Below are 23,502 nucleotides of genomic sequence, written 5' to 3' on the forward strand. Positions count from 1 at the left end.
GTCGACCTGAACCATGCTTCCATCGATGAAGAAGGATCTGCTCAGGCTCAATCACTTCTGCCTCGTCTACCACGTATGGCTGCTGTTCATCTGAAACATCGAACACTTCTGGACCAACATATGGTTTTAGCCAAGAAACATGGAAAACATCATGCATTGTCCAACTGGCAGGCAACTTTAACTTCGTGGAGACATCACTCAACTTCTTAACTATTGGAAAAGGGCCAAAACTACGGAATGAAAGCTTGGGACAACATTTGCCCACTTGTTTCAATCTCTGCTTCATGATACGCAAATAGACCCAATCCCCTTCCTTGAAGTGGACATCTCGTCTAGACTTATTTGCTTGTCTGCTATATGCTTCCTGAGCCTTGGTCAAGCGGTCCTTGACTGACTCAGTGATCTCGGAAAATGCTTCCGTGGTTTTATTAGCCTCTAAAGATGGAGACACCATTCTCGTAAAGAGAAGAAAAACAGCGACCAAAGGCTGCTTCATATGGAGTCCGTCCAACACTGGATGAATGAGTGTCGTCAAAGGAGAAGAAAAACAGCGACCAAAGGCTGCTTCATATGGAGTCCGTCCGACACTGGATGAATGAGTGTCGTTCAAGATAGCTTGGACCAATGGAAGATAGTGCTCCCATTTGGACTGCTGGTCATGACAGTATGACTTGAGGACATCAAAGGCCAACTGGTTATAAATTTCTGTCTGGCCATCTGTCTGAGGATGGAATGCACTAGACTGCAACTTAGTTCCAAAGTTTTCAAATAATGCCCTCCAGAAATGCGAGGTAAACTTGGAAAATCTGTCTGATGTTGTGGTGCTAGGCAAACCACAAATTGGATACCAATGCTTGAGAAACAGACGGGCTACGTCCTCGGCCCTGGCCGTATGCTTGCATGGGATGAGCATGCAGAATTTACTAAAGCGATCCACAATGGTAAAACACTAAGTGTTACGGGATCCAGTGGATGCTGGTAGAGGCCCTACGAAGTCCATAGATATGTCGATGAAAGGTCCGTCTCGGGGATAGGCAAAGGTTAAAGTAAACCTGCCTTCTTCGTATGGGGAACCTTGACTTTTTGACAAATCTTGTAGGCTTGTACATGTGCATAGACATCACGACTCATCTTTGGCCAATAAAAGGACCATTCTAATTTCTCGAGGGTACTGTTGATACCCCTATGTCCTCCAACCAAGGAGTCATGGGCATCGTGGAGAAGAGCAGAACGCTTTTCCCGAGTAACACAGAGACGGTTCTCGTAGAACAACCAACCGTTCTGTACTGAATAGTGGACAGGCTCAGAAGTGAGGGCCAAACTATACTGAGTACCAAACTCAGGGGAGTCGACATATCGGTCTTTCATACTATCCAAGTCCTTCCCCGTGATTTCGAGAATGGTAGCTTCTTGGACTGCCTGGATGCTGGACTTTCGACTGAGAGCATCTGCTACTGGGTTATGCTTCCCAGGGATGTATTCAATCATACCTCCAAACTGTTGGAAGATTTGACTCCACCTGGCCTGCCGATCACTCCACTGGGCACTTGGCATAGTCTGAAGCCACTTAAGTGCTTGGTGATCTGTTTTCACTGTGAAAGCCTGTCCATAAAGAAAAGGCTTCCAATGTTTGAGCGCTGTGATCACACCCAAAAGCTCTTTGTCATATACCGAATAATTCTTTTCGGCGACATCCAACTTTCTACTATAATATGCCACGGGTCTATTGTCCTGCTGGAGGACTGCACCTATGGCTACATTGCTGGCATCCGTGATGACCTCGAAAGGTTTGTCCCATGATGCTAACTTTCATACAGGTGCTTCTGAGACAGCTTTCTGGAGTGCACGGAATGCATCAAGTGCCTTACCTGTAACTGACACTTTCTGCTTGCGAGTCTTCACCCCCTTGAGAAAGTCGGTAAGAGGTGCTGCAAGGTTGGAAAACTGATGGACATGTGTACTATAGGCTTGACAAAGACCTACAAATGAACGGATTTCTTGGGCGGTCTTAGGAATGTCCCAATCTAAGATCTCCTGAACCTTTGATGGGTCCAGTCTAATCCCATCGGAGCTGATGATGTAGCCCAAATACTGAACTTCCTTAACACCAAAGATAGACTTTTTGGCGTTAATGTAGAGCTGATTATCTCGCAAAAGTTGCAAGACTTTCTCCACATCTTTCTCATGCTGCTCCGCAGTGGCTGAGAAGACTAGTATGTCATCAAGGAATATGAAAACACACTTCCCAATGTGGACTGCGAAAATCCTAGACATCATCTTGAACGTTGCGGGTGCATTTGTAAGCCCAAAAGGCATGACTACGAACTCGTAGTGACCACGCTCTGTCCGAAAAGCTGTTTTTGGAATGTCAGCTTCAAAAATGCGGACCTGATGGTAACCACTCTTGAGATCGATCTTAGTGAAAAACTTAGCACCGTCTAAACGCTCCAAAATGTACTCTATCTTGGGCATAGGAAACTTATTCTTGATAGTGAGTTTGTTTAATACCCTGTCGTCGACACAAAGGCGTGCAGACTTGTCCTTCTTCTGGACAAATAGGATAGGTGCAGCAAATGGGGAGGAAGAAGGCCAAATGAATCTGGCTCGGAGAAGCTCAGATAACTGCTGTTCTAACTCGCCCTCTAAAGTCTTGGAAAGACGATAGGGAAACCTACTAGGAGGATCTGATCCAGGGACCAAATCAATGTGATGGTCCTCAAGGCGAGAGGGTGGGAGACTGGGCAAGAGATCGTCCCTAAGCATAATGTCCTGGTGTCTGGATAGGAGGTCTGCTAACTGAGGGACTGAAGATGTAACGGATGCTACTAATGAGGGAGGGGCTGTTTGAGCACGAACATAAAGGAGTGCTCCTTCTGCTCCCTTGCAGATAGCTCGTCTGGCCTGGAGATGCGAAATCAATGGGATGCCAAGAATGCTTCTATCCCCACGAACATGACAGGCTCAGGAAAACCTTTACAAATAGTAAAAGTGCTCAGGAATAGGCTCATACTGACAGAACCACTGAGTTCCTAAGATCATGTCACACCCCAACAGAGGAGAGACGATGAAATCTCGTTGAAATGAGGCCTTCTGAACTTCAAAGGCAAATTGCTGTGCCTTCTGGGAAATGTGGGTGCGAAGACCAGGTGTAAACCCGTCCACATCCAGATGATATGGGACTAATGTGCAGTTCAATTTTTTAGCCAACTGGGGAGAGATGGCGTCTTCAGAACTACCCATATCGAAAAGGACTACAAACTGTCGGCCCTGGGCAGAGCCATAAGCTCGGATGAGGCTCTTCTGAGTAGCATCGCTCTCACTCTCCTGCTTAGCATCAAATACCACGGATGACATAGGATGCATGGAAGGTAAAAGTTGAACTGCATTTAAGGTAGGAGGCGGGGCTGGAGGAGCTGGGGAGGCTGTGGCAACTGTGGCAGAAGGAGCTTTGGCGGCTTGTGCCGCTTGCCATTTGTGGCAATCCTTCTTACCATGCCCTATAATATGACAGAAAAAACATCTATTTTCTGACTGGCACTTCCTTTGCTCCTCTAGAGGAAGATAACCGCCAGTAATGCCTGCTTTAGCCTTTTCATCAGGGGTTTTCTTAGGTTCTTTATCCTTCTTACCCCCTAAGCTGGAGCTATTACTGCTGTCCTTCTTAGCATCTTTAGAAGACGCGTTACCTTTCCCTGTCTATGCAGCTGATTGCTGCTGCTCGGGTTTGGTACTGGACCGAGATGACTACTTGGGCTTGCCCCCATTAAGCTTCATTTCTTCATTCTGAGCAAGAGTCAGAGCCCGGTCATATGTACTTGGTTCAAAGTTACGAACTGTGAACCGAATGTTAGAGTCCAATCCACGAATGAAAATGGTGGTTGATGCTACTGTGGACTGCTGGCTGGTGACACCTATGACTGGGGAGACTGAGGAGAGCTGCTGATACCTCAAGTGTATGGCCTCCTTTTCCTGTTGGTGCTCAAGTAACATACGTTCTCGATCAAGCTCACATTGGTGTTCCCGAGCGACGAGTTCAACCTGACGCCGGTCTTCGTCGATCTTGCGTTGGGCTTTCTCATAGTCCCGTCTTTCTGCTTTTTCTCTTTTCCTTCGGGCCTCGTCCTCTCTCCTTTGTTGTTCCATCTAAAAGAAGAGGGAGATGTAGTTGGGTGCTGCTGGAGGTGTAGGAGGACGTGCTGTTGCTGCCTCCAAGAGTTGGAAACGCTCCATGAGCAGCTGGTTCTGAGCTCTAAGAAGAGCTATGGTTTCAGCCCAGTTGCCAAGATGGCAACAGTGAGAGTTGTGATAGTAGAGGCTGCGTCAAAGCAATGGTCTTTACATCAGATGTATGTAAAGAATGCATTCTTGCATGGGGATTTGCAGGAAGAGGTGTATATGTTGCAGCCACCTGGTTATGAGGATGTGTCACCCCGAGCATATTTGCAGGTTGAAGAAAACCTTGCATGGCTTAAAACAAGCACCAAGAGCATGGTCTGACAAGATTTTTGAATATCTTGTCACTATTGGCTTTCATGTAGCCGATGCAGATTTCTCGCTATATGTGAGACACAGTGATAGAGGGGTTGTGCTTGTTGTCATCTATGTAGATGACCTTATCATTACGGGGGACCATGATGCAGAGATCTTTGATGTAAAGATCTTGCTTAGACAGAAGTTTGAGATGAAGGATCTTGGGGAGCTCAGATATTTCTTGGGCATTGAGGTGATTAGGTCACCACATAGTATTGGATTACTACAGAGACAGTATGGCTTGGACATGTTGTCCAAGTATGGTATGACTGGCTATAAGCCTATCTCAGTGCCATTAGATCAAAATGGCAAGTTGAGTGTAGATTCAGGAGAGATTTTGGAGGATCTTACTATGTATAGGCGCATAGTAGGAAGCTTGATCTACATGACGATCACTAGGCCAGATTTGAGCTATGTTGTTGGGTTGGTGAGTCAGTTAATGTAGGTTCCTCGGAAGCTGCATTTGGATACATTGAGACGCATACTGAGGTATGTGAGGTCTACTTTGCATTGTGGACTATTTTATGAAACTGGGACAGAGATATGTGTACATGGGTACACACATGCTGATTAGGCTGGTAGTATCTCAGATAGTGGCTTCATGTTTTCTTTGGGGAGTGCTGCTGTGACTTGGAGCAGCAAGAAGTAGCCTATGGTTGCTCTATCCACTACAGAGGCCGAGTACAGAGGTGCTGCTATGCCAGCATGTGAGGTAGCTTGGTTGAGAAAGCTACTTGTAGATTTGGGTCTATCAGTGGATAGACAAGTTGTCATTTTTTGTGACAACATTAGCAGTAGGCGGAAGAACATGGTCTCCTTCGGGAGAGACGTCTTCCGGCTGATGAGTACTCTCTTCTGTAGACACGATGCTGAAGTCGGTGGTCATGCCGGAACGCAATCTAACCATCCAAGGATGCCCCCACGCTAGGATACGGTGTGTGGGGACAATCTGAATCTGATACCAATGTGATATGCAGCGGAAGTCTTTGTATTGGAAGATCCTGTCACACAAATGCTCACACCGTCTTCTGTATCCTGAGTTTCGTGAGTTTAGCAATCCACTTTAATACTTCAAACTTTAAAGAGATACGAGAGAGAGAGATGAGAACTGTACACCAAATTGGGTCCCGAATTATCCACTGAAGGGCCCCCTATCCCGATAACGAGATAGTATTTGCTTTATTTCTTTAGAGAGAATGACTGTGGACTGTAGATAAGCCAAACGCAAGATCTCGGAGGATCGGAGATTGGCTAAACTGTACACGGCTGCAGAAACACCTCGATGACCGGATCTCGAGCCTATGCACTCTTCCCAAGGGCATGAGGAAGGGCTGCACACCTGAGGCTGAGAAAAGGAGATGGTAGACTGTTCTAAGCTATGTTAGAATGTGGTAAATGCTTATGGATGATATGTTACCTTCACCAAATGACTGTAGCACGTATGGATGATGCACTGAATGCTGGATACTGATGTAGGACTGATGCAGGACTGAAACGCAGGGCTGCAGGACTAAAACGCAAGGCTGCAGGACTGAAACGCAGGGCTGAACTGGGCTGAATACCTGCTGGCTATTATCTATGCTCAAAACACAGAGGGTATTTGCTGAATTGAGGCTTGGCAGGGTGCTATATGCAGACGCCTATGGGCTGTACAGATGGGCTGAACCTGAACTGCTGCGTTAGGGTAAAGATGGCTGCTGGGACTGCTGCGTTGGACTGCTGACTCTGTGGGACTGCTGCGTTGAACTGCTGAATCTGTGGGACTGCTGCGTTGAAGTACAAAGGCTGCTGTACGGCTGCGTTGGACTGCTAGGGCTGACTGAAGCAAACGCAAGTTCTCAAGGGGCTGGAGAAGCAAGCGCATAAGCTCCAAGGGCTGGATTAGTCTAGGGCTGAAGGCAAGGGTACTCCTAGGGCTGAGGAGGAAAGCTCTTAGCACACTGAAGACTGAATGAGAAACTAAGCCCTATGCAAGCCTATTTATACTAACTGGAGGTTGGTCAAGTTGGCTGGTCATTTAATAAAGTTTATATTTATAAATGACAAATAATGCAAATAATGCTAAATAAATACTATAAATATGGAAAAAATACCAAATAAATCCTAGTAAATTCCCAAGACTTCTGGGATGTTCTAAATGATGCACAAACATATTAATGCATATTATGCAAGATGCAGAGTGCTTTCTGATGCAAACCCTAAGGCTTCTACTGACTCTACATGCATGAATGATTCTCTCCAAGTGGGTTAATGGACTTGACTGACTGACTGACCCGCTAAGGCTGAGGAATGACCTACGTAGCTCGTGCCTGACTTATCCTGGACTGAGGATGTACAATGGGATCACGACGTACCACAAATATCATCCTACTGGGTTCTAATACTGTACAACTATTGCACTTCTGATGATGAGCCATCTTGTCACCATGCACTGAGTGCAGAGTGCATGTGACAAAGCCAAAGGGCATGACTAAGAACTCATAAAACCCAAAGGTGGTCCGAAATGTTGTCTTATGCAGATCCTCGGGTCTAATGCGTAACTGATGATAACCGCTTTTCAAGTCCATCCAACTAAAGACTGTGGAGCCCTATAAAATGTCATCAATTCTCAGAATAGGAAATCGATTCTTGATGGTATTCTTGTTTAGCACGGTAATCTATGCACATGTGCCAAGAAACATCTTTTTTTTGCAATAAGAGTACAAGTGAGCAAAAGTATAATGAGCTTGGCTGAATAAGTCCCTTTTTTAACAACTCATGTACCTGGCTCATAATTTCCTCTTGTTGGGCTGCAACACGGTACAGCGGTCTATTTGGTGGGGTGCTCCCCCGAATAAGATCAATACCATGACCTTCTAGCCTTTCCGGAGGAAGTTCTCCTAGCAATGAGTGGGAAAAGTAATCTTGGTGCTCACGTAGGAAATCGGTCCTGTCTTTATCTAACATAGACAAATTAGATTGAGATTCATCATCTTCTGCAACCTTAACAAAAACCAAGTATGCAGAAAGATGCTTTTTCATTACTGATGAAATGGCCGAAGCCGATACAATAGGAACAGATTCCCCTTTAAGCTTTACATCCAAAATGTGCTCTTTCCCTCTACGAGTCAAAGTAATCTTCATGTTGTACGTATCCACCACCGCATGTACTATGGCACCATGGCATACCCAACAAAACATCGCACCCATCAAGTGGCATGATATAGAATTCCTCACTGTCAAAATAACCTTGCACATGAAGCCTCAGCTTCCCAATGATAGGGGTAATGGGTTCTGCATACCCAAGACAAGCCATATTAGCCTCATATATAGGCCCCATCTCCTCTGAATGGATTCCCAATCTGCCAGCCAAACCTGGTGAGATAAAGTTGGCTCTAACACCTATGTCAAAGAAAATCAAAGCATTCTGATCTCTAACTTGGCCCCATGCTCTGCACAGCTCAATCTCCTCACCACCTAGTTGTTCCCCAACAAGATCAAGAACTAACCCTACATAAGGCTTTGCTTTCTTAGACTTGGGCTCCCCTTTAGTGTCAGAGTCCTTATTGGACTTACGCTTGGGACAATTGAAAGACATATGTCCCTTTTCGGTACAGAAAAAGCATTTCTTGGCATCCAACAAAGCCTACTTCTTCTCAGGAGTTCTCTTGGGCATTGGTAACATCTTACGCCGCTTCTCTGCAGCCACTGTTGCATCCCGAGATGCATGCCCTGACTTCTCAGTTTTCTTGCTAGTGCTTTTGCTGCCTTTAAATCCAGTTGAAACCCCAGTGAGTAACACATTTACTGTCATGGCATTCTCTATCATCTGCCACATATTTGTTACTCGGGTCTTAATGCAAATTCACACTTCGATGCATCCAACTTATTCCATGCTGTCATTACATCCACCTCAAATGTAGATGTGAGCCACACGGAAGAGAACACCTATTTAAATTGTACCCAAGTAGATGGTACTCTGCCCTACAAAAGAAGAGTGGACCACCACTGCAATGCATTACCCTTGAGAAAAGTCGCGGCTTTTCTCACTTTCAAGGACTTCGTCTAATTTTCACCAAAGAAAGCCGCATCAAACTGTTGTAAAAAGGTAAGAGTCTTGAGCCTGACTTTGGCCCCACTGAATGTGTTAACTTTCCCTGCAGCTCCCCCTTCCTTATAACCCTTCGCCTTACCCATAGGCGTTAGATTATCGTAAGAAAGTGGCTTCACAAGATTGCTACTCCCTACATTCTTGCCAGTTCCCACACCTTGCATACCATGCAATCCTACTAACCTCCCATGTTTCCAAACATGCCACTATGCATATCAGGCTACATGCCCCCATACAAGTTTCCTTGCATATCGGGCTGCATGTCACCATACATATTCCCTTGCATACCAGACTGAAAACTAGCTCCAAAATTCCCTTGCATTCCCATGCCTCCTTGAGGATAACCCCCAGTCATAGATTGGAATCCAAAACCACCGCCAAAATAGCCTGGATGCATCGATTGCTGCAGAATACATGGCTACCCGAAAAAGGAACTCTGTGGATTTGCACCATAAGTGTTCTGCATGTTGGAAAACTATCCAAAAGCAGGATCCTGTGAGAAGACACCAATGTTTCCCTGAGGTGGATTCCTAGAACGCACCTTCTTCTTCTTCTTCTTAGGCTCAGAAGGGGCCCTCATAAATTCAACAAACTTCTCACTTTGCATGAGCTGCATGAGCACATCCACTGCCCCTGCCAAACGGGCTTTGAATTGGGCATTCTCTTCCTCTTTACTTGGCATATCTTCTAGCTGCGTTACATCCTCATAACGTGCATCTGCAGTAGTCTGTTCTCTTGCAAGTACATCCTCAGATTCAGTCCTCTCAGAAGTGGTCTCCTGCTCTTCCTCATCATCATAGTCATAGTCATCCTCATAGTCAAACATTGCTGAAATTTTCAGCCACGACTTTCCTCCAGACAACCACGAGCTCACCCACCCCCTTGGGAAAGTTGGTGATGTCCCAGTAATGCAACCTTGAAACCGGCCTCTGGTAGAAACCAAAGTGCAGTAGACTAGCAGTCACCCAAACACAGTTGTAGTCCAGCAAATAAGACAGACAAAAGGGAGCTAGAGTGCTCCTACACAAAAAGAACAACGACACCTGTTGGCCCCAAAGCTTGGCGCCCCTTTCGGTATTTCTTTATTCACATTCAATGGAAGAGTCTAACTGAATACATCATGACCATTCATGGCTTATACGTATGGATATCCAAACTGCCAGTCCTCTGGACCTCTTAGCATAGAGGTTTCACATAACCATGTGACCACACTGTTATTCAACTCTAATCAGCCACGATAGTACATCCACGAGGCCTTAAATACGCATCTAACTGGCCCATGCACATAGCCAAAAACACAGCCATGCATCAGTTCGTAATCTCTTCCAAAAACATACTAAGTTTGCTCCTGTTTCTGTCCTCTTAGGCTGCAAATCCCTCCTCTTACAAGGGACTAAGAGAAGCATTCCCAAGCAGCCCACGAGCCGGAGAAAGAAGAGCTTTAACCTGTGTGCATCTGACACCGCCCACAAGCCTGTAAAAAGGAGGAGAGACAGAATAGTAGCCGGCTGTCTCTGTCTAGCACACTCCTCCTCCCTGTTTCTCCCGCAACCTGCCACTGCCACCCTCCACGAGAGAGAGAGAGAGAGAGAGAGAGAGAGAGAGAGAAACAGTCCTATCAGCCTGCAGTCCTAGCCACATGCAGTCCAAAACTGTCTTCTCTGCAGCCCAGCCAGTCGCCTAGAGAGAGAAGGAAAACATGCAGCTGTAGCTCCTGTGCGCCAGCCTGTTGCAGGGAGGAAAAACACATTCTGTGCACCGCCTGCCTAACCAACGTACAGTCCAGCCCTGCTCTCTGTCCATTGTGCGTTTCTGCTGCAGCCACCTGTGCACAAGTAAAGACCAAGCAAGCATTGCTGCCCAGCTGTGTGCTTAGAGAGAGAAAAACCAGCCAGCATTGCTGCTCGACTAGCCTGCCTGCTTCTCCACAATCCCCAGCACCTGCGTGTAACTCCAGTCCAGCCGCCAACCCCTCTAAAAGAGAAAAGCACACCTCTTTGCTGCAGCCGCCTGTGTGCCAACCTTCTCCTCACGATCAGCCTTCTCTACATGTAGCTGCAGCCATTTTTTTCCCAAAGAAAAAGAGTCCTCCAAAAATAACATGGAGCCTCCCAAAAGGGCCACGATTCTCTAAAAAGAGTGTGCTTTTGTTTTAACAGTTTTAAAAACCTTTGTCCCCTCCAAACATGTGTCCCCACATGGGATTATGTAAAAAAGACCTTATTAATTCATAATGTCACCCCTGCCCCAAGTGTGAACATTAAAAATATGTCTTGCACACCAACCACCATGCTCACACATACGCTGCACAAAGTTACAGGGTCGTGACAAAAAAAGTACGGTTCAGATCCTCAAGAAATTCCATACGTCGAATACCATACGGCACCCTAAATTTAAGGGAAAATATGCTACATATGACACAAAAAACCAAAGAAACTTGAAAGTTGAAACTACAAAGATTTCGGGATTAGAAAAAACATACATGATGTAGAGCCAGAATCCAAACTCCCAACTTTATATTACTATTTACATCATACATGTATGATCAATGATGTATCATGTAATATGTTACATAAGTAGGAAGCGTGGAGTGGGCAAATGCCAAAACCTATCAATTGTAGCCTGTAGGCTGTGCCATGTGGAGTCTGGACAAACATGAGGAGGTCCAAGCCTCAAGAAACTAAATAAAACATGAGTGGAAGCGAGCAAAAACATGGATGATGGAGTGCTCACTGCTCAGTGGGCAAACCGCAAAACTTGTAGACTAACTCCTGTGCAGTGAGGAAAAACATAAGTAGGAAGTGGACAAAACATAAGTAGAGAGTGGAAGAATACTTAGTAGCCCTAAGCCTCATCAAAGCTCCCCTCATCCTCAGCATGATCAATGGCCTCCTCATCCTCATCTCCAAACTCCATCATCATGAAACTCATAAGCCTCGGTAGCAACTGAGCATGATGTCCCAACATGGCTAGAGGATGGTTGGCCATCTGTAGTGGGTGGAGCAATCGAAAGAGGCTCCAAAGCCTCATCTGCCTCTGCAATAGCCTCTTGCAAATCTTGCAAGGCAATCAAGCGCTCCTCATCTTTTTCTATGTTAAGCATATCCAATGTGATCTCCATTCTCTCATAGCCTCTTTCTTTGATCTTGGAGATGAGCCTCAAGTTTGTGTGTATGAAAACAAGCTTCTCCGTATGAGAAGGGAGAAGCCTAAATTTCTCGGTAAAACCTTTTTGCTGGATCGCTCGCTGAAGCTCCCGCCTCCCCTCTCCCTGCTCGTCGTTCTGCCTAGCGCCTGTCACCCCCCCCCCTACCTGCTCGCGCCCCCGCCTGCCCATCGCTCTTTCCTCCCCTCCGCCTGCATTGCCCGCCGCCTGGGTTTTCTAGCCCCCCCCCCCCCCCCCCGCCTGCTTCCGCTGTTGCCCCCCCCCCCCCCTTTTTTTCTTTTTTTTCCTGTTCCGCCTCGCTTCCTCTCCTCGCGCCTCCCCCTTATCTTCGCGCCCCCCCTCCTCTCTGCTGCGCCTCATCCCCCCCTGCCGCCTGCTCGCTTCCTCCCCTTCCCTCTTGCGCGCAGCCCCCGCCTTCCCCTTTTTTGGGGTTTTTTTTTTTCTCCTTCGCCTTCTCCCACCCCCCCCTCCTTCTTGCTTCCGCCCCCCCCTTGGGGTTTTGTTTTTCTTTTTCGCTCCGTATCCCGCCTCTCTGTGTGCAGTTCCGTTCCAGCAGGTTCCCGCCTTCGCCGCAGCTTCAGACTCTGATGGAGGCTCCTCCCGCCCCGCCTCAGAGGGACTCATCCGCAGCCCCCTCGCCCGCCCCCGAGGTCACCCCCATCAGGCTTTCTCTTTCGCCGGAAGAGGAAGCGAGCCTCACCGCAGAGGTGGAACGCCTCCAGGCTCATTCCACCATCTGCCGTATAGTCGGCACTCGCCCCAGCAGAGGGGAGATCAGGGATCTTCTTCAGGCCCGCCTTCTTGCAGATGTGGGCAAGATCCTGGATGTACAGCTTCTGGGCCGGGGACATTATCAGATCGAGTTCGAGGCCGCCCAGAGCGTTGCCAAGGTCCTTGCCATGAGTCCCCTTGACATCAGGGGTGCTCGGGCTTTCTTCAGACCTTGGCAGCATGGATTTGACCCAGCAGCGGCGACGGAGCAGGGAGAGCGCCTCTTCCATGTTACAGTTTGTTTCCCTGGTCTCCGCCGGGAGTATCTTCCGCTCCTCTCCAGGCTCGGAGCTTTGGTGGGCTCGGTACTAGAGACGGGCCCCTCAGCAGCTTCAGTGGTGGCCAGAGCAGCTGGGCTACCCTCGGTCAGAGTGTTGGTGTCTGACATCTCCTCCCTTCCTAAGGTCATTCAGCTACCTAGGATAGGGGGGGGGGTGGATAGATCAGAGAGTGGAGTTCTCGGGGCTCCCGAACCAGTGCTTCATTTGCAGGCAGGTCGGTCATCTGGCCAAGGCCTGCCCTCGCAGGAGACCTCGACCCTCACCACAGCAGCAGGCTACGGATGGCCCGCCCACAGATTCGGCTCGGCAGGCTGCCTCCGGGACACCTGCTCAGGCCACAGAGACCTCGGAGTGGCAGCCTGGACAGGGGCGCCGCCGAGGGAGACAGCCACAGCAACACGCCCAGAGACCGCTCCAGCGGCAGCCACAGTCTCAGCCTCACTGGGTTCCCGTGAGGAACAGCTTTGCTCCCCTTCAGGAGGAGACCCCTGCAGCGACTGAGGACCAGGAGATGCCAGCTCCCCCTCCTTCACCCCTCCCACCCTCGTCCCCTCCCACCGCCTCGCTTCCACCATCGCCTCCTTCCGCCCCCGCTCCGGTTTCGGCAGCGGCTCCCTCTCCACCTCCCTCGCCTCCCCCTCCTCCCGCCTCAGCTTCCCGGGAGGCCCTGGTAGTTCCCTGGCGATCACCTGCAGTCCGGAGAGCGCTGAGCACTGACCTCGCTCGAGTATCACAGAGGAGACCTATGCCGATTAGGGCCTCACGGATTTCATCTATCCGCAGTCGGCTGAGTCGCCTTGGCATTAGACAGCGCTCGGAGGCCTTTGATTATACCTTCACACGGCTTTTTGGAGCAGAGGGCCCCCATGAGCCAGCACCCATTCGAGTTCATGTAGTGATACCTCCGGCCCGCGGGGAGGAGGCACTAGACTCAGCGGTGGCCTTCTCATTCCCTCTATGTGGACCTTGTGACCGGGAGTGGACTCTAGAGCTCGCTCTCAGCACTTTGAAGACTCAGGCAGTTGAGTTTTCTCATCACATGAGCGATCTGGAGGTGATAGATGTGATAGGCTGACTTTGGGAGTTGGCTCATTTTTTCTTGGATCCCGGGAGTGTGGATACCTCAGGGATTCGGCATTTGGTCGTGCGCATAGTGGCAAACTTGGCACGCGACCCTGGATATGTGAGTATACACGAGGTTGCTCTGTCAGAGCAGGAGGTAGTCGCCATGGGCCACAGCCACTGGCGCCTGATCCGGGATTCTTGCAGTACACCGGGTGGGCAGATTCGCAGCCGTTCGGATGGGGACTACTCTCCATCCAAGCCGCTTGCGAAGGCCCGCCGTACGGCTGAGACAGCATCCACCTCAGCAGGGCATCCATGAGGATCATCTCATGGAATGTACAGGGCCTTGGCGGAGCACACTTTATACGCTATCGAGGTTGCTTGAGGCAGGAGCTTCAGAGATGCCTGGTTGGAGGCAACATTGACATTTTGATGATGCAGGAGCACCACTTGGGTGAGAGCAGGATCCGGAGATATAGATCCAGTCGATCAGAGTAGAGCCTTATTGGGGAAGCTTATTGTTCGGGGGTTGCTTCCAGGCGCTGAGCCTTGGAAAGAGCTCCTCTTGCAGCGACTGCAGGCTCAGGCGCCCCCAGCAGGGGGTACTTGGGCACCAGAGATTCGCTGGATCTTCATAGAGATGAGGAGGACAGGCCTCAGTAGACGATGGGAGGACAGATTTGCTTTGAGTATCCTGAGAGCTTGGGAGCTGCTGAGACCGGGGCTCTCTCAGCGGCCTCCTTCCTGTGTTGAGGAGCGGGCCAGGCAGCCGCTCATCTGGAGCCCAGCGGTTCGCACGGAGCAGGGTCATATGCTGGGTTCTCGGCCTCGTCTAGCCTGGGGACCTTTAGCGGCAGGCCCAGCTCTCAGTTTTGGAGACTGGCAGGCTTTCTGCAGTCTACCAGAGGAGATCCAGGTGAAGAGGCTGAGTCACTTCAGAGGGGGGTTGATTATGAGGGATGATATACAGGAGGCACTCACAGAGGAGTGGTTCACGCCTCTCGAGCCAGTGGCCCCACGGTGGATGGGAGCCTTTACACAGTTGGAGATCCTGATTGCTGTCAGAGCTAGCACTGAGGATGGCAGATGCCTCTACTATGAGATTCAGGATGAGGGCAGACTCCAGAGAGTGGAGGTGGAGTCGCCTTTGGTTGCAGAGTGCACCTTTCAGAGGATTCGGGTAGTGGCCGCCGCTTCTCGGAAGTGGCATATTGACCCCGACCCTGCTGATGTGCTCCCGGATTGGCGCATATGGGCATATGCAGCGCGCCCCTTGGCCCGGCTACAGTGGGACCCCGGGGAGTACGAGTGGCATGATCCTTATGCATCCCTTGAGGCCACAGAGATCACCTTTTTCCAGTATACTGTTCGGCTGGGACGACATATTTTGACGGCGAGGAGGACGGTTTCTCCAGCGGCCGCGGGGCATTGGCGACTACAGGGACTCTCACAGGAGTTCCTGGAGGATTTCTGGGCTCGGCTCTGGGCTAGTCGGCAGGCCCGCAGGATCTCGGCTTTTCAGTGACTGGTCGCCCACAGGGGCTCAGCAGTTGGCACTTGGCTTGTTTACAGCGGTCTTCCGGCGGCCTGCGTCCAATGCGGCCACCCTATGGAGACACAGAGACACTGCCTTTGGGACTGCCCTCAGGCACAGCAGATTTGGCTGCGGATGCTGCGTATTCTGGCCCCCCTCTCTCCAGAGGGTATGTTTACGTGGGGTGCCGCTGCTTGGTCGACTTCGTCAGGGCCTGCTATGGGCTATGAGATGGAGCAGGGCAGTCAGGCCATCAAATTTATTAGGGGCCAGCCTCGCCTGGTTCCGGCACCGGATTTCTCGTCCGCCAGCTGGACACAGGAGAGGGATTTACGATGGAAGCTCCTCAGCAGCCTCACCATCTGGTTCACCTGGAGGGCCCGGTGCTTTACGGCCTTTGAGGGGAGATTAGAGCCACCAGCAGAGACTGTACGGGGGATTTGGCAGGAGTTGATCCACACCTTGCGAGGACAGTACGACCGCATCCGGGGAGACTCGGATGAGGCGATCTTACGGCGCCAGGCCTTTCACACCACTTGGCGCTGTGGCCCTTTCTACACCTTGCACACGGGATCCCCCCGTTGGCACTACCGGCCACCTGTTTGGCTCTCCCCCCCCCCCCCCTATTGTATGATTTAGCCGCTCAGTTCTTTGTACTGATGCTTGTATTTTGCAGCACCTAGGGAGAGTCTCCCGGGTTGCCATGATGTATTCGCTGCTCTATCTCTCTTAGGAGCAGGAGAGATCTTTTGTAGCCCTACGGGCGTTTTTATATAACTAATGAAAGGATCTTTTCTCGGGGAAAAAAAAAAAGGGAGAAGCCTTTTTCTTCTCTTAGTATGAATGAGAGAAAATGTGCTCCAATTTCTTTCACATGGGGAGGCACATGTGCCTTGAGAAAGCACCCTAAGTGCAAGAGCTTGTAATTTGGGTGTGCAAGCCCCAAATGTCTCCCACCATTTCACACCCTCTTGCATTCTTTTCTCATCTTTTACAATGGGACAAGCAAATGTGCCGCTTTCTCGCTTATACTTGTCCAGCTCATCAATGAGATCTCCTTGCAAGGCTGAATCACCCTTAGTGTATTTTTCCAACAATGTCATCCATCCATCATGCACCTCTGGGTCACTATCTTGCTCTTTTCCTTTCCATACATGGTCCCACAACATGCAATGGTGTGTGCATCATTTCCCATCTACCAATGCATAGGTCTTCGATCTCTTTCATCTTATTGGCCTCAATGCCTTGCATGTTTTGCACTTGCTCTACCATACGATCTGTAAGCTCATACATGAGGCCCATGGAGGCTCCTTCTCTATCAGCCAAACGGAGAATCTTCAAAATGGGAACACAAATCTTGACAATGGTTCTTGCCTCCCTGTCAGCCAAGCGGAGATTCAAGAATCTTCAAAATGGGAGCGCATATCTTGACAATGGTTCTTGCCTCTTGCCAAAAAGATGCAAAGAACACAATGTCTCAAACCTCAATTGCCTGAGGGGTCTTTGATGCCTTCATTTTTACAAATTTATCATCAATCATCAGCTTGCGCACACCCTGCATATATCTCTCATCCAAGAGGGTAACCAGCATAATAAAAAAGTATGCAAACCGAGTTGCATAAGGCTTCACCAAGTCCTCCTGCTGAGTTTTCTAAACAATGCCAACACAGTGGACTGCCTTGTGACAAATGTGACAACTTGGGTTGCTTGGTTTAGCACTTTCGCAACCCAAGAAATTTTGCCAATGTCCTCAAACAAGAGATCCAAGCAATGGCATGCACATCTACTGTAGAAAATGGTCGGCCACTCCTGTTCAACCAATTCCCCAGCCCGAACGCAATTCAATGCGTTATCCATGCATACCTGCATAACATTTGCTGGGCCAACCTCAATGATAATCTGCTTTAAATGCTGAAAAATAAACTCCCCACACTTGAACTCCCCAAATGTGTCCACAGATTTCAAGAATAAAGTGCCATGAATGGAGCATGAAAGAAAATTTATTATAGACCTACGCTTGGTGTCTGAACATCCATCAAAAATCATATTTTTTCAATTTCTCATGCACACCCATGATCTCATGATCAATGCTTTTAACCTCATCCACTAACTCAGTGGTGCGCAAGGAATGGTAAGATGGAGGCACATTAAGAAGAACCGGCATGTCCAATTGCCTTCACCGTCTCCAAAAAGTAAGGACTCCTCACTTTCCAATGGGAAATGTCCTCCGCATAAAAGAATCTGCGCACTGCAATGGTTGCTTGCTTTCATGCTTGTACATTCCATGAATTTGCCAAATCCCCCTTCCCTTTAGACATCTTTCTCTTCTTACATGATGACCCAATATTTGCACTACCGTTGACTTGTGTACTTCCCTATGTGCCCAATGATGTAGACTCTACACCCTGAGATACATCTCCACCCAAATCATCCACCAAAGCATCCACAAAAGCCTCTCGGCCATGAACACTGCTACGACTGTCTGCATGCAACCTCCTGCAAACATCTTTAACCTCTTCTGATACATTTGCGCAAGGCTCCACACCATGGCCAACCAAGCCTAACATGTGTGCCCGAGTGCGTAGCAAGCCTCCATCCCATTGATGAGGGCAATAATTGCATTTACATGTGAATTGCTCTTTCCCAAGGGCCTTCACTTGGGTCACATATTGCCACTCCGAACGCTTGGATCGGCCCATCTATAAAAAGGGTGATTTAGACAGAACTTCATTAGAGGTTGAAGAGGCTGACATTGGGCAGAAAATTGAACAAACTTGAGTGACGAATCTTGACTCTTGAAGTATGTACTATGTAGTATGAAGAGGGCTCACAGGGAAGGCAGTGGGCACACGTGACACAACTACAAGGTTGAAACTTGAAACTTTCAAGTTTTAACTTCAAGACTCAAGTCTCACGAGAGGGGGAAGGGGGGGTGCAGGCAGAAAAAAGGGGGGCACAGGCTGTAGAGGGGAGCGCATGCAGAAAAAAGGACAGCAGCCTACAAGCTGTAAAGGGGGGCGCAAGCAAAAAAAAGCACAGGCTACAAGGCCCAAGCAAGAGTCGTAGGGTTTGACAAACTTCAAAGTTCAAACTTCAACTTGTAAATTTTCTTACCTTAAGGCTCAACTGGCTGCCGCTTTGAAGTTTGCTTTGCTTGGGAGCCTCAACACGGTCACGTACAGCATGTAGGCATATGCTCACTTATGGTAGTGCTATGTGTGAACAAGGCTTAACCAAGGGCACTTTTTCCCATGTGGTTTTTCCCCTTGGATATCAAGTGTGAAAGGACACTCTACATATAATATTTTGTACTTCTATATTATATGGATGTGGCACACATGCAAGTGTTGACTTGCATTTTGTGGATACCACACTTTTGGCTCTCTCTCTCTCTCTCTCTCTCTCTCTCTCTCTCTCTCTCTCTCTCTCTCTCTCTCTCTCTCTCTCTCTCTCATTTCTGTGTGTGAGCTTCTCTATCCTACACCTAACCCTAATGTGCAGGTTTGTGTGTGAGTGTGTGAGTCCAGCACCAACAATTGGTATCAGAGCTTGGAGCTGGCCCTTGAATTCTGCCCTGAAAAAGTTGCAACAAACTGCGAAATTCCGTCGCCTGCTGCTTCCGTCCGCTTGTTCCGGCCGACGGCACTAGTGGGGAGCCCACCACCGCCGCTCAGCCCACGGGCGGCACCTCCCTGTCCAGCCGGCGGCGATAGTGCAGCCAGAACCACCGCCACCCAGAAGCACCTCCCATCCGCAGCCGCTCGTCGCTGCTCCGTTCCGGCCACCTTGAGCCGCTGCCGACCATCGCTGCACCGTTCCGGCCACCCAGAGCCACGCTGTCACAGCTTCGTCCCGGCCGCCAAGAGCCGCCGTCGTCCGTCACTGCTCCCTTCCGGTTCCCCAAAGCCGCCGCCCAGCAGACGGTTTTCGCCTCTACCACCCAGACATCCGCACGTGCCCGTTTTGGCCTCCGTTTGCACCTTCGTGCTCACCCTGCACCTACCGCCTCCGTCCCCTGTTCGCACCCAGCGCCTACACTTCCGTCTGCGGGTGGTCACAGCAGCCAGCCCACGGTGCCACCTGTACTACCTGGCCGACTGGCCAGGCCCATTCCGTACTATGCCATCCACGCACTAGTCTACAGGTACTTTTATTTCAGAATAATTTGTTTATTTATTTTTTTTAAGGTTGCAGGCATTCTGGTGCAGGTTCAGTAATCTTTTGGGGTTTGCCGAAGGTTTCTCTCCGCCAGAAAAATTGCAGGTGGTGCCATTCAATTTGTTTGGTTTGGAATTTGGGGGTTTTCCAAATTGAGGTCAAAATCAGCAAATCAAACCTCTTTCAGTTGCAGAAATTTGGGGCTTTTGTGAAAATTGGCCAATTAAATGCACATTGAAGCGATTGGAGTGCATAAAAATTGGGGATTTTCAGATTGGAGCATGTAATTGGGCATTACACCTGTGATTTGTCGCGTATGTATACACATTGTGTGTAATTGGACAATTTGGTGCAAGTTTACACTTGCTTTCGTTTGCAGGCATACATTTGCACAAGACATTTGGTTGCCTGGCAATGCACATTGGTGCTTGGTTTGCTTGCAGGTATATTTTGTTGACATGGCACAGAATGCTACAGATGTATTTGGTGTGCTCACCCAGGAGGACAAGTTGGATGGATCTAACTACTCCCTCTGGAGTTTCATGATCCGTAATTTGCTGGTAGCCAAAGGGCTTTGGGGCATCGTGTGTGGTGATGACACACGCCCACTTACCATACAGCCAGCCACGCCTCGAAGGAGAGGTGCTCAAAGAGCTCCTGATGTAGAACCTGCTGCCACACAAGAGCAAAAGAGATGGGACTCTAGAGATGCACAGGCCATGTCATTGATAGCCCTTTCAGTGAAAAGAACTATTATTCCGCACATTCGTTCTTGCAAGACATCGAAGCTTACATGGGACGCATTGGAAGCAATGTATCAGGTACGCAACGAGGCAAGAGTTGCCTACTTGAAGAGGCAATTGGATCTTCTTTCTATGGATGAGGGTGACTCCATGGCAGATCATCTCACCAAAGTGAAAGATTTGCAGGAACAATTCCTCAACATTGATGAGGTTATCCCAGACAGACAAATGGTCACCAACACTTTTCATTCTTTACCACCTTCCTACTTGGGCTTTCACACCTCTCTCAACCTCTCAATGAGAGAAGGTGGTGATCCCGTCACTTTTGAAGAGCTGGTGGGTTTACTCTTGCAAGAGGAGCAAACAAGAGCAAACTTATCGAGCAACCGTGGTGGAGACAAGGCATTTACAGCCAAGAATAAGGGTAAAGCAAAGAGCTTTAAGCATGGGGAACAACAGTCTAGCAAGGCTGATCATGGAAAGCCCTCTTCTAGTGGTGAAAAGTCTGACAAAGGAGATGCAAACAAGCCCAAAAAGAAGGGCAAATGTCACTACTGCCATAAGCCTGGACACTACATCAATGAATGTAGGAAGCGGATTGCAAAAGAGAAAAGGAAAGAAGCAGGCAATCCAGTAGCAGACTCTTCTGATGACAAAGCACAGCAATCAGCTAATGTAATCCAGGAAGAGTACACTTTTTTGGTCACATGCACTAGCGGCACACCGCTTCAAACAATGATATGTCTTGCATTGCATCTGACAGACAGAATGCATCATGGTATTTTGATAGTGGTGCTTCGAGCCACATCACTCATTGCAAAGATGTATTTCAGCACTTGGTTTATGCTTCAAATGGCCGATCTGTATCATGTGCAGATCATACCACATATCAAGTAAAGGGAATTGGCAATGTCATACTTTGCAGCCAATGGTGCCAATATTTGTATGAAAAATGTATTGTATGTTCCACGGATAAAGAAAAATCTGCTCTCCGTCTCAGCCATAAACGACCAAAGTTTAAAGGTTGAATTTGAAGATGGGAAGTGTTTGGTAAAAGACCCATCAAAGGGTTATGAAATAGTCACTTCTGGAACACGATACAAAGACTTGTATACATAGTCACAAGGGAACGTCGTTCCAAGCTCTTGGAACGGGGGAACGCGTTCCATAGAGATAGCCGTTCCCGTTCCCGTTCCAAAATGGCACCGCAGACCATGTAAGAAATATAAGTAAACTATGTATCATGTAGAACACATCTATGCATTATCATGGCCACTACTGAGATGGTTTGAGGTTCTTTCTTTACTATGCCTCTTTCCAAAGCATTTACAGATATATAAAGTAAATTTATAAACACATTTATGCAATGATGTGGCGTTCCCGATTCCGTTCCCTTTTATTCAAGCTTTTCGTTCCCGTTCCAAACAGTCATCCGTTCCCCAAAACGTTCCCGTTCCCTTGTGACTATGTTTGTATAAGCTGGACAGCTATGACAAGCGTACTTATGATGCAAATACAGTGGCTGCCCACACTCCTGCTATGCATGATGCAGAGCTATGGCATGCTCGTTTTGGGCATGTAAATTTTCAGAGTTTGATGCTTATGCAGAAGCATCATATGGTTGATAATATGCCGCCTCTTGAGTCTCCATCAAGACATGTATGTGAGGGGTGTATTTTGGGAAAGATGCAACGAAAACCATTCCCCAAAGATAGAGCTGTTAGAGCTGAAAGTAAATTACAACTCATACATTGTGATGCATGTGGTCCAATGCGAACACCATCCATAGGGAGGCATCTTTACTTCGTCACATTCATTGATGACTACTCCAAGTTTGCTTGGGCTTACCCCTTGAAAGCGAAAGCAGATGTGTTTACATGCTTTCGACACTTTGCAGCAATGGCTGAAAATATGTGTGGATGTAAAGTCCAAACACTCCGCTCAAATAGAGGTGGAGAATACATGTCAAATGCATTCAAGGATTATATGCTTCAAAAGGGCATCAAACACCAATGTACTAGCCTTATACACAGCAGCAAAATGATGTAGCTGAAAGGAAAAATAGCTCTCTCATGGAGATGGCAAGATGCATGGTGAAAGCACAAAAGTTGCCTCACAAATTTTGGATGGAAGCTATAATGTGTGCAACTCATGTGTTGAACAGGTGTCCAACGAAAGCTTTGAAAACTATAACACCATTTGAGGCTTGGTGTAGCCGAAAGCCAACAGTGGATTATATGCGTACATTTGGGTGTTTGGCATATGCACATGTGCCAGAACAACTCCGAACAAAGCTAGATAACAAAGCAATGAAATGCATTTTTGTGGGCTACAGCAATGAGAGCAAAGGATACCGTCTTTATAATCCAACTACACGAAGGATTTTTGTCAATAGAGATGTGGTATTTGCTGAAAATTCAGAACAGCCCATGTACAGCTTGTATAAAAGTAATGATACAGGCATACAAGACATGTTTAATGCACTTTTACCCATTGCAATTAGGGGGGAATCAGATCAGCCAGCCCCTACACAAGAGAATCCTCATGTAGAACATGTGGAACAGCCAGCCATTCAGCCCCCTTCTATGGAACAAGTAGAAGATCTTGTCAGGGAAGAGCAAACAGCCATAGACACAGCCAAGTCAGTGCCAAGATGGTTGCTGAAAACTTTGCAAGAAAGCAAACTTGCAGCTTCACTCACAGGTAGAACAAGGGCTAGTTCCAGCCATGCTTTGATTATACATCGTGGGGAGTCTGCATTAGCAATGGGTGGTCTCTTTGATTCACAAGAGCCTTCTTCTTATGAAGAAGCACATGAGAATGAGCATTAGGTGCAAGCTATGCAAGCTAAAATTTCTTCTATCATGAAGAACAATACATGGGATCTTGTGGAATTGCCTGAAGGCAAGCATGTCATTGGAACAAAGTGGGTGTACAAAGTCAAAAGAAAGTCTGATGGCACAATTGGCAAGTACAAAGCAAGACTTGTGGCTAAAGGCTACTCCCAGAAAAAGGGAATAGATTATGAGGAGACTTTTGCTCCTACTTTGAGAATGACCACAATAAGATCAGTGATTGCATTGGCTGCACATAAAGGATGGAAAGTGCATCAATTGGACATCAAAACTGCATTCTTAAATGGGGATTTACAGGAGGAAGTATAT

At 48.2% G+C, this 23,502-nt stretch overlaps 1 protein-coding gene and 1 pseudogene across 2 annotated transcripts in view; both read right to left on the reverse strand.

Moving 5' to 3' along the window:
- LOC147611497 (uncharacterized) overlaps positions 1–23,502 on the reverse strand; it is a 121,354-nt gene that overhangs the window by 79,551 nt on the left and 18,301 nt on the right. The window lies entirely within an intron of this gene.
- LOC147611499 (uncharacterized) lies at positions 11,465–16,726 on the reverse strand (annotated as a pseudogene).

The sequence above is a fragment of the Cibotium barometz genome, chromosome 47 (genome assembly GCF_041138505.1).
Source record: "Cibotium barometz isolate CiBa-2024 chromosome 47, ASM4113850v1, whole genome shotgun sequence".
NCBI lineage: Eukaryota > Viridiplantae > Streptophyta > Polypodiopsida > Cyatheales > Cibotiaceae > Cibotium > Cibotium barometz.